General features: G+C 45.1%; 1 pseudogene; it reads left to right on the top strand.

The window, feature by feature from the left end:
- The first annotated feature begins 2,984 nt into the window (after nt 1-2,984).
- On the top strand, nt 2,985-3,111 carry LOC133074297 (small nucleolar RNA SNORA70; annotated as a pseudogene).
- Nucleotides 3,112-11,794: the final 8,683 nt, after the last annotated feature.

Below are 11,794 nucleotides of genomic sequence, written 5' to 3'. Positions count from 1 at the left end.
TAGTGACATACCTAGTGACTCTTAGTCACTATTTGTTCAAGGACTTCCTTATCAAGGTAATAGGTGACTCAAAGTTGTTAGTAATGGAAGATACTTTGGATGGGAAGGCTTGGGAGTCATAAAGATCTGAGACAGGAATGGTGCCCTGAATTCAGCCAGATTCAGTCATTGATTCATGCACTGATTTATTCATTCATTCACTGAAGGCATATTCATCAACACTTAGAACACATCAGAGGTTGTCAAAGGTGTTGGGATATAGCAATAAGCAAAACGGACAAGGGTTCTGCTCTCCCTGAGCTTGTGTTTCAGTTTACAGCAGAAGCTCTGTCTTGGAGACCAGAGGTAAAGGAAGGAGGGGAGTCTGGTGCAGAGAAGGACAGGGACCAGGAATATCTCAGGACCCAGCAGTGACCCTGGCCAATCTCCACCAGACCATGGGGCTCCCTATTGGTGTATCTTTAGCTCCTGTCCAGAAGTCTATGGGGCCAGACCAGTTCTCTTCCTGACTCAGGAACAGGGACTGGATCGGATTCTGAAGCTGAGGGGCTCAGAGACCCCAACAAGGAGAAATTAAGAACAGGGGAACCAATGAAAACCTTCTGGTTTTCTTCTAATCTTTGGGCCATTGACCCCTTCACGCCATTATCAACTTGTAATTGATCTGAATTCTAAGCTCTTATTCTTTTTATTTTGATGATTTTTTTCACATGAATAGGAGATGGTGCCTCACCTCTAAGACTGTACTTAAGATTTCAACATGTAGTTATCACCATAAATGCACATTGGCCCCACTGGCTGGAGTGTTCAAGAAAGCAGTTTCATGAGCCTCCATTTCTCGTTTTCTTGTCGAGAAGGTCAGAGATACAAGTCACTGCCTAATTGAACTTTTTTTACTCTTTATCCTATGTTTTCAATGCACTCAAAACTTCCTTACTCCTACTGAGACCCTTCACTTTCTTAGAAAGATTCCCATCCCTTAACTTCAGCCCTGGTGGCTTATTTCTCTTCTTTCAGCATCTTGTCTCAGAAAAAAAGGTTGCATGAGTTTCCTGTGACTTCTGTACCACAAACTCAGTGGCTTGAAAAAGTAGACATTAATTCTCTGACAGGTCTGGTGGCCAGAAGTCCAAGATCAAGGTGTCAGCAACTTCTGTGACTTGGAGCAAGTCATTTAAACTGGAAATAGTACTGCTATCCAAAATAAGTAATTTCATAGGAAGTAAGCCTAGGAAAATCATAAAGTAGTATGTAAACACAAGGTCTGCCACTATTCTGGTTTTCATTGTTTCAGCAATGTACTATAAATGGCCACTGAACAACTAAAAATTGGGCTAACATATGACCCAACAATCCTGCTCCCAGGCATATACTGGACAAAATTCTAATTCAAATAATACATGCACCCTAATGTTCATTGCAGCACTATTTACAATAGCCAAGACAAGGAAGCAGCCTAAATGTCTATCAATACAGGAATGGTTAAAGAAGAGTGGTATATATGCAATGGAATACTACTCAGTCATGAAGAAGAATAAAATAATGCCATTTGCGGCAACATGGATGAACCTAGAGATTACCATACTAAATGAAGTCAGACAGAGAAAGAAGACTATTCACTTTCTATGTGAAATCTTAAAAATGATATAAGTGAACTTATTTACATAACAGAAACAGACTTGCAGGCTGCAAAAAGGAGCTTACGGTTAGCAACAGAGGAAAGATGGGGCATGGGAAAGATAAATTAGAAGTTTGTGATTAATGCCTACACACTACTGTATTTACAATAGATAACCAACAATGGCCTACTCTATAGCACAGGGAGGTCTACTCAATAATCTGTAATAATGTAAATGCTAAAAAATTTGAAAAAGAACAGATATATGTATATGTATTAATATCAATATAAATGAATCAATTTGCTGTTACACCTGAAACTAACTCAACACTGTAAATCAACTAAACTCCAATATAAAATAAAATTTAAAAACATGAACGATTTCACATAATGTATTTATTCCTTTTTATTGGTAAAACTTTTAACAACTGTATCCTTACGTACAAACTAACGTTATACTTGTTCCTCAGAAAGGTGATAAAAATTCCCTGGAATTCCCTGGAATTCATGAGTGTCGTTTACCCAACAAATATTTATTGAGTACCATGTTAGGATTGTTCTGCAGAAAAGTAGTGCCTGAAATTGACACAACCCTGCCCTACTGGAATAGAATTCATGCAGGGGAGAAGAAGAGTTGTTGTTCTGCCGCTCAGTCGTGCCCGACTCTTTGTGACCCTATGGACTGCAGCACGCCAGGCCTCCCTGTCCATCACCAACTCCCAGAGCTTGCTCAGACTCATGTCCTTCAAGGCGGTGATGCCATCCAACCATCTCATTCTCTGTCGTCCCCTTCTCCTCCTGCCTTCAATCTTTCCCAGCATCAGGGTGTTTTCCAATGAGTTGGCCCTTTGCATCAGGTGTCCAAAGTATTGGGGCTTCAGCTTCAGCATCAGTCCTTCCAATGAATATTCAGGGAGGGTGAACAGGGTAAAAAAGGAAAATGTCAAAGGAAAATTACATAACGACAAGGGCTTTAGGGGAAAAAAAAGCCAGGCTGTGTCAGATGAAAAATGGATTAAATTTTAGACGTGGGAAGAGGTTTCCCAGGAGAGGGAGGATCCTGTCTGGTGTTTGGAGGAGGCCAGCTGGTGCCCTGAGGATCAGCAGGACTGGGGCAAGAGGAGAGATCTGAGAGATGGAGGCCTCAGAGTAGGGAGGGGAAGCTGGGGGGGCCTCAAGTTCTTCCTCTGAGTCACCGTGGGCCACTGGAGGGCTTCAGCTGAGGAGAGAAGGTCTGACAGATGTTTTAACAGGATCCCTCCGGCTGCTGTTTTGAGAACAAATACAGTGTTTAAAAGCCTTTAGAAATAAGTATTCAAATGTGCAAGTCATACTGACAAATCATTTTTAAAATGTCAAATTATATATGCAGCCAATTAAGCCAACTATACTCCATTCCCCTTGGGGGCTTGGTGTGCAGTGACTGCAAATGTCGGGTAGTATATGCAGCCTGTTGCTTGTGTGGGTTGCCCTAAGGGACCTTGGAAACAGCCCTTTCCAGGGGACATTTGAGACTGGCCTGCTGGCCTCAATCTTGGCTGCAGACAGGTATGCACGGTGCCTTTGGAAAGCCCCAGGGCACAGTGGCCAGGGTCCACACTGGCCAAATCATAAAGTCCACCCACATCAAGCTGCAGAACAAGGAGCATGTGACTGAGGCCCTCTGCAAGGCCAAGTTCAAGTTCCCTGGCTGACGGGAGGTCCACATCTCCAAGAAGCAGGAATTTGCTAAGATTAACATGGATGAACCTGAAAACATGATGGCAGAAAAGCGGCTCATCCCAGATGGCCAAGGGGTCAAAGTGAAAAGTGAAGTCTCTGAGTCAGACACGACGACTCTTTGCACCCCCGAGGACTGTGGCCTGCCAGGCTACCCCCTCCATGGGGTTTTCCACTCAAGAGTACTGGAGTGGGTTGCCACTTTCTTCTCCAGGGGATCTTCCCGACCCAGGGATTGAACCCGGGCCTACCCGCATTATAGGCAGACACTTTACCATCTGAGCCACCAGGAAAGATCTGAGGGGTCAAATACATCCTTAATTATGGCCCCTCAGACCAATGGTGGGCCTGCACTCATGAGAGCCTTGGTGCTTTCCCCTGCTCACTCACGCTCACCACTAAATCCTACTTCCCTGTCAAAATAAAATGTCAAATTATGCCAACTCTACCTCAATAAAACTGAAACGAATGAGTGAGTGAATGAATGAATAAAAGGTCAATTTTTTTTTAATTAAACCAGATCAGGTGGTTCTTGTGGGGAAATAGTTTACTTGTTGTTCTATACAAACACCAAAGTTGAGGGTGAAAATAAAGGAACAAGACACAGTCAGCTAGTTTCCTCAAATATTCTTCTCCCTCATTATTGAGTGTGTTCAAGCTCAAAGAGGGAAGGGCTTCCTTGATCTCCTCCTCTCTCCCCAACGAGGAAGACACAGCTGTTCCTGGGGTGGCCCACTGCTGGGACAGCCACCGTGGGAGAAGGGCAGAGGAGACCTGAACGCAGCCCTGTGACGGACCGTCTGGCACAGGCTGGGGCACCTCCTACCCAACTGGCTTTCTGTCTTCCTCTGCCACTCAGGCTGGTCCAGGAAAAGAGCATCACCAGTCAGCCCTCTCTAGGCGTTAAAGATGCTATAAGACTCAATCACAGGCCAGATGTTTCACAGATAGCTGCCAACAGAAACCAAACGATTGGATATAATAAAATATATTTTGGCCATAAAGAAAAACGAAATGCTGACACAGGTTACAACCTGGATGATCCTTGAGAAGAGTAGGCTGAGTGAAAGAAGCCAATCACAAAAGATTCTTGCTCCTTGGAAGAAAAGCTATTATGACATACCCAGACAGTGTATTAAAAAGCAGAGATCGTCACTTCGCTGACAAAGGTCCGTATAGTCAAAGTTATGGTTTTTCCAGTAGTCATGGACAGATGTGAGAGTTGGACCATAAAGAAAGCTGAGCAGTGAAGAATTGATGCTTTCAAACTGTGGTGTTGAAGAAGACTCTTGAGAGTCCCTTAGACTGCAAGGAGATCAAACTAGTCAATCCTAAAGGAAATCAATCCTGAATATTCATTGGAAGGACTGATGCTGAAGCTGAAGCTCCAATACTTTGGCCACCTGATGGGAAGAGCCAACTCATTTGTAAAGATCCTGATGCCAGAAAAGACTGAGGCCAGGAGGAGAAGGGGACAACAGAGGATGAGATGGTTGGATGGCATCACTGACTCAATGGACTTGAGTTTTGAGCAAACTCTGGGAGATAGCTAAGGACAGAGAAGACTTGTGTGCTGCAGTCCATGGGAACCACAAAGAGTGATGGAGCAACTGAACAACCAAACAAAAAATGGTACACTTCTGCTCATGGGAAAAGCCCAGAATAGGCAGGCAGAAAGCAGATTAGTGATTACACAGGGCTAGCAGGGAAGAGAAAGGCTGAAGGGGTGATGGCTAATGGAAACAGAGCTTCTTTCTGAGGTGAGTCCTAAACGTGACTGGGGTGATGGCTGCACATATGTGTGAATATTCCTAAAACCACTGGACCATATACTTTACATGGGTCAATTTTGCAGTATGTGGATTATATCACAATACAGGTGTTTAGGTGAGTTTGTGTAGTATGTAGCTTGAAAAGACCAAGTCAGACTGACACAGAGGCTCTGACCTGCTGCCTTGGGAGCAGGGGGCTGATGGTCACCTGTCTGTTGTGTGTTCTGTGTGATAGAAGTGCCCTCTGGCTCCCTGCATGTGGGGAGTCATGGGAGAAATGTCTCACCAGGGACTGGCTACATAATTTACAGAGCCTTCTGCAAAATGGAGGGAGAAGGCAATGGCATCCACTCCAGTACTCTCACCTGGAAAGTCCCATGGATGGAGGAGCCTGGTAGGCTGCAGTCCATGGGGTCGCTAAGAGTCGGACACGACTGAGCGGCTTCACTTTCACTTTTCACTTTCTGCATTGGAGAAGGAAATGGCAACCCACTCCAGTGTTCTTGCCTGGAGAATCCCAGAGACGGGGGAGCCTGGTGGGCTGCCGTCTATGGGGTCGCACAGAGTCAGACACGACTGACGTGACTTAGCAGCAGCAGCTGCTGCAAAATGGAAAAGAGCCTCTTATGGAATTCCCTGGCAGTCCAGTGGTTAGGACTTTGCCCTTTCATAGATGAGACCACAGGTCAGTTCCTGGTGGGGAAACTAAGATCCCACAATTCTCAGGGCATGACCAAAAAAATAAATAAATAAATAAAATGAAAATGTAATTTTATAAAAAATGTAAAAATTTTAAAGTATTAAGAATTTCATGAACGCAACTGGGACCTGGTCCCCTCATTGTCCTTTTTTCCAGGTGTGGTGGTGGGGAAGGGGCATGTCCCTGCGAGTCATCTCTGCTTTGTTTTAATAAGGGGACAAATACAGGACTGTTTCTTTGCTCAGAGAGCTGGGGCACCTCCTGCAGAATTCCGTGAGAACCTTCCAGAAGATGAGCCCTGGGGTTCTTTCCCTTGACAGCTGAGAGTGGTGGGTGGTCTCGCCTCTTCACCCTCAACCAGAACCAAAGAGGCAAGTTCAAGGTGACAAGTCTGGCATTTAGAGGTAAAGCCAGCATTAGCTGTAATGAGAAGAGGTGATTTACATAATGACTATAAACCAGAGACACTAACAACTCCATGGGTCTGAAATAGACATAGACACCGGAATTCATAAAAGTAAAGAAACGAGGGAAAACGTCTTGCAGCAATTGGAAGGCCATTCCTCAAAAGTACGTGAAACAAGAGGGAAGGAGGCAGGGCACAACCTTTAAAAGAAAGGCATACCAGTTGAGGATATGACCTAAACTGGCCAGAGTCATCTATATCCAAGATGGAGGCAGACTCACCTTCTAATGGGGGCCCTGGCCTCAGTATATGCTCATTGTAGTACACTGCTGCTGTTTAGTTGCCAAGCCGTGTTTGACTCTTTGCAACCCCATGGACTGTAGACTGCCTGGCTCCTCTGTCCGTGGGATTTCCCAAGCAAGAATACTGCAGTGGGTTGCCATTTCCTTCTCCAGGGGATCTTCCCAACCCAGGGATCAAACCCAACTCTCCTGCATTATAGGAGAGTCTTTACCATCTGAGCCAGCAGGGAAGATAATGCATTACCATAAGCTAAATGACACACCCACAGGTACCCTGACAGTTCCAAGGCTGATCATAAAAGGCCAAAAAGTGGGTGGTGGCCCAATTCCTGGAAATCTCCTCTCCTTCTCCAAAGTAGTTGGAATAATCTTCCCGCTCATTAGCCTATGAATTTTCCCAGCCCATAAAACTAACCACCCCATATCTCAGCGCCTCTGGCCTTCTGAGATGACCCACACTCTGTCTGTGGAATGTGTTTCTCCTGGGGCTATTTTTGCCTTTTAGATGGACCGAATTCTGTCTATGGAATGTGTATCTCTCTCAATAAATTCACTTCTTACCTATCATTTTGGCTTTCATGGAATTCCTTCCGTGCTAACACATAAAGAACCTGAGCCTCATTAAGTCCTGGGACCAGGTGTGTGATCTCAACTAAAGGGGTTCAAATTCTAATCTAGGTTTTGATTGGGTTCGAGTCCCAGCCTGAGGGGAGCAGTTTCAAATGGACATAACATAAATACCCGGTTTTAATAATTATTCACGTGTTGCTTCTGTCACATTCCTGGGCTTTAAAATGCTAATCCAGGTTTTACATTGTCACCAAAAGCGGCAACGTAAATTAGCCTTCCTAAATCGCTGGCTGGACTGGCGGGTGCAGCAGTGACTAACTCTTCGTTTGTGTGAAGACTAGCAGCTCGGTGTCCAGTTTGCAAGATAAATAGTCAGGCTGAGGCTCAAAGCATCATTCAGTCCAGCGTGTACTGTGGGAATCATTTTGTGATTCAGAACACACACACACAACTCTGAAATCCTATATCTCCTCAGATCTGACTCACACTGCAGACACATTTATTTAGGGATTATCAATTCTTCAGAATACAACGGGTCCCTCTTACTATTTTTGTTGCTCAGACTTGCCTAGAGCCTGTCATCATGCAGCTTAATATCACAGTGGATTTTGAAGGCGGCTCATATACTCTGAGAGTACTGCCTTATAAGGAAATATGACTGCGTCAGGGAGGCAGCGGGGGCAGCTGGCCTGGACTGGGGCCCCAGGTCCACCAGGAAACAGTCCTAGGACCTAGGACCAACAGCAAGAAATTGATCGTCCGTAGGCTTCAGTTTCCTTATAAAGAACAGAAGTTGGTTTCACTTATTAACTGTCATTTTTTTTCAAATTTTAAAATTCAGTATTTATTCCTTGATATCCTGCCACCAAAGGCCAGAGAATTACAGTGAAACTATGAGTGCCTATGGACGGCATTGGTCTTGACCGTATTCCTTGCTATGAGTCAAGATCCTGCTTAGAATGTAGAACTGGGCAGTCATTAGACGTGGCTGAAGGGGATGGTGGGATCAACCCTTGTAGGATCAGGGGGGCTCTGGCTTGTTTGTCACAACCTTGTATGTGCCAGGCATTGTTCTAAGAGTTCAAGAAACTTTAACTCATATAATCGTCCGGCGGCCCTAGGAGAAAAGCATGACTATGATGCAAATGATGGAGAAGGAAACTGAGGCCCAGACAGTTTATGTAGCTTACCAGGGTTGCAGCTGGACAGCTAATGAAAGGCTGAGCTGGGACTGGACCTCAGGGAGACTGGCCCAGCAAAGGATAAGATCACGGGCTTGCTCTATCTAGTTGTCCTGCCTTCATGCCCACAGGGATCAATCACAAGGGACCAATTTTTGGGCTCCAAAATCACTGCAGATGGTGATTGCAGCCATGAAATTAAAAGACGTTTACTCCTTGGAAGGAAAGTTATGACCAACCTAAATAGTATATTAAAAAGCAGAGACATTACTTTGCTGACAAAGGTCCGTCTAGTCAAGGCTGTGGTTTTTCCAGTGGTCATGTATGGATGTGAGAGTTGGACTGGGAAGAAAGCTGAAGAATTGATGCTTTTGAACTGTGGTGTTGGAGAAGACTCTTGAGAGTCCCTTGGACTGCAAGGAGATCCAACCAGTCCATCCTAAAGGAAATCAGTCCTGGGTGTTCGTTGGAAGGACTTATGCTGAAGCTGAAACTCCAGTACTTTGGCTACCTCATTCGAAGAGCTGACTCATTGGAAAAGACCCTGATGCTGGGAGGGATTGGGGGCAGGAGGAGAAGGGGATGACAGAGGATGAGATGGCTGGATGGCATCACTGACTTGATGGACATGAGTTTGAGTAAACTCTGGGAGTTGGTAATGGACAGGGAGGCCTGGCGTGCTGCGATTCATGGGGTCGCAAAGAGTTGGACATGACTGAGCGACTGAACTGAACTGAATTGACTAAAGAGAAGTACAGAAGCAAGTTACCTGCTCTCGAATAGTGCGGGACCACACTGGGGGTCGAGTGGTGCTGCAAGGGTGCTGGATCACCCCAGGCTGGCCTGGATTCTGGGAACCCGTGTCAGCAAATGGGCATGAAGAGAGGACAACTGCATGGTATACACATCGTGTGCCTAGCTGCTGTGTGAGGTGAGGGGAGATGGGGGCGCTTTAAAATGTAATTTCATCTGTTCCTTTTTATTTATTTATTTATTTATTTATTTTTTCAGTGGGTTTTGTCATACACTGATATGAATCCGCCATAGATTTACACGATGGGGAATACGTGTACATCTGTTCCTTTTTAAAATTGTTTTTCACTTATTTTTGGTTGTGCTGGGTCTCCAGCGCTTTGCACAGGCCTTTCTAGTTGCGGTGAGCAGGGGCTACCCTACTTTCGGTTCAGGGACTTCTCAGAGCGGTGGCTTCTGTTGCAGAGCAGGGCTCTAGAGGACAAGCTCAGTAGTTGAGGTGCATGGGCTTAGTTGCTCCACAGGATATGGAATCTTCCGAGACCAGAGATGGGACCCATGTCCACTCCATTGGCAGGTGGACTCTTAACCACTGGAGCACCAGGAAGTCCTCATCTGTTCCTTGACCCTAACATGTATCAGTAGAATAACTCCTGCCAGACATGACCCAGTGACTGCAAGGTGAATGGTCAGTAAAGGAAACATAAGTGGTAGAATACTAATGAATTTTTTTCAGTCACTCAGTCGTGTCTGACTCTTTGCGACCCCCTGAACTACAGCACACCAGGCCTCCCTGTCCTTCACAATCCCCCAGAGTTTGCTCAAACTCATGGCCATTGAATCAGTGATGCCACTGAACCATCTAATCCTCTGTCATCACCTTCTCCTCCTGCCCTCAATCTTTCCCAGGATCAGGGTCTTTTCCAATGAGTTGGCTCTTCACATCAGGTGGCCAAAGTATTGGCACTTCAGCTTCAATATCAGTCCTTCCAATGAATATTCAGGGTTGATTTCCTTTAGGATGGACTTGGATCTCCTTATAGTCCAAGGGACTCTCAAAAGTCTCCAACACCATAGTTTGAAAGCATCAATTCTTTGGCACTCAGCTTTCTTCATGGTCCAACTCTCACATCTGTACATGACTACTGAAAAAAACACAGCTTTGACTAGGCAGACCTTTGTCCACAAAGTGAATGAATGAATTAAATTATATCTATCTCTAAGTGCATTTTGTCCTCCACTGCCTACCCCCTTCTAGGATTTCCAAAGTCTTGCATTTGTGTATGGTATTTGCAGAACTGTGGACTTCATTTTTACTTCTCCAAGAGCAGGGACTAAGCCTTTACTCATCTGTCTTCTCAGCAGCTGACACTGTGTTTGCTGAATGAATAAATGATATACCTCAGACCACATGACGTCTGTTTAGCTTGCAGCTGGAAACCACTTCAAACTGTATATTGCCTATTGATTAAGATTTCAAGGTAAATACTGACATGTTTCTAAGGAAGTGTTTTTGTTGTGGTGGTTTTTACAGGATGACTTGGTAAGCTAATCATTTTAAATAATTACGTCTGGATTCTAAGGAACTCTATGTGCATTCTACTCTCTAGAAATTTAGTATTTATAATGCATTCATTCCGCTATAATTCCTCTTTCTTCCTGTCTTCAATGAGCTTCCTTCTTTCTTAAAGGAAGAGTTAAGGCTGTTCCTACACTCAGTTTGACATGGTGTATCTGGTCATTTCAGCCCAAGCACATCCCAACTTTTAATTTCCTTCTAACGCCTTTGACTTTTGATCTTGAAGCACAAGGGTCATACTTTTATTGGGTTTAATTCACTGGAAAACCCGATGTTCCTTATGAATCAAGCCATAATAGTCAATGAATAATCACAGGCTGCAGCCATGCTGGGTTTTAGTTCTGCTGAGTAGCTAGGAAACCAACTAATAACTGGAAGGTAAAAACTGTTAGGAACCCCGGTACGGCCCCAGAACCAGGATAAGCCATTTAATTACGGGCCGGTGACCCAGCCAAGCACAGAGGCGGTTAGTTACTGAGTAGGACCCAGGGTGAGGGGGCTGCTTGGCTGAGCCCAGGGCTCCTGGGAAGAGGAGCAGGGAGGGGCAGAGGTCTGGGTGGGAGTCAAGAGTCCAAGGTGTGTGTAACCTGAGCTTCCTTTCCTTCTCTCAGCTGCTGTACTTTTTCCAGCTCTGCACTTATGCTCCTGCCTAGATTACTTTCTATAAGTTTTCATGTATTTATATCTGAGAGGGTAGGAATGATTTTTTTTTCATATATTGATGTACATATTTTAAAGGATTTTTCATAAAATGCTCCCAGAGGGGAGCTTGGAAAAAGACACGCATTAGCTACATCATTTTGAACCTCTCTCTACCAGGTGCTGGACAAATTTGCAAATTTGGCTCTGTGTTGAGCTCCCATCACAGCTTTATGACATAGGTGGCATAATCACCCTTGCTTCTATACAGCTGAGAACCGCCCCAAGGTTTAGCCAGTTGGAGCACAGGGAAATATGGTTGTCGTGAGCAGACTGTCTTCAAAATCCTGTGACCCTTCTTTTGATGTCCTTCTGCTCAGGTGTGCTGGAAACGTCCCTCCTCTCTGAGCCCTTCAAGGAAGAAAGAGGTCTTCCCAAAGATCACTGGGTCTCAGGGGCCCAGGGGCCCCTGATCACCTAGCACTGATACCCATGGACATGGGAGCAGCTGCTATGGACAAGGCAGCCCCACCCCGGGCAACTGAACTTGACCTA

This window comes from Dama dama, chromosome 19, assembly GCF_033118175.1.
Source record: "Dama dama isolate Ldn47 chromosome 19, ASM3311817v1, whole genome shotgun sequence".
NCBI classification, from domain to species: Eukaryota; Metazoa; Chordata; class Mammalia; order Artiodactyla; family Cervidae; genus Dama; species Dama dama.
The sequence above is the reverse complement of the archived record's forward strand: the minus strand, read 5'-3'. Positions and strand labels throughout refer to the sequence as shown.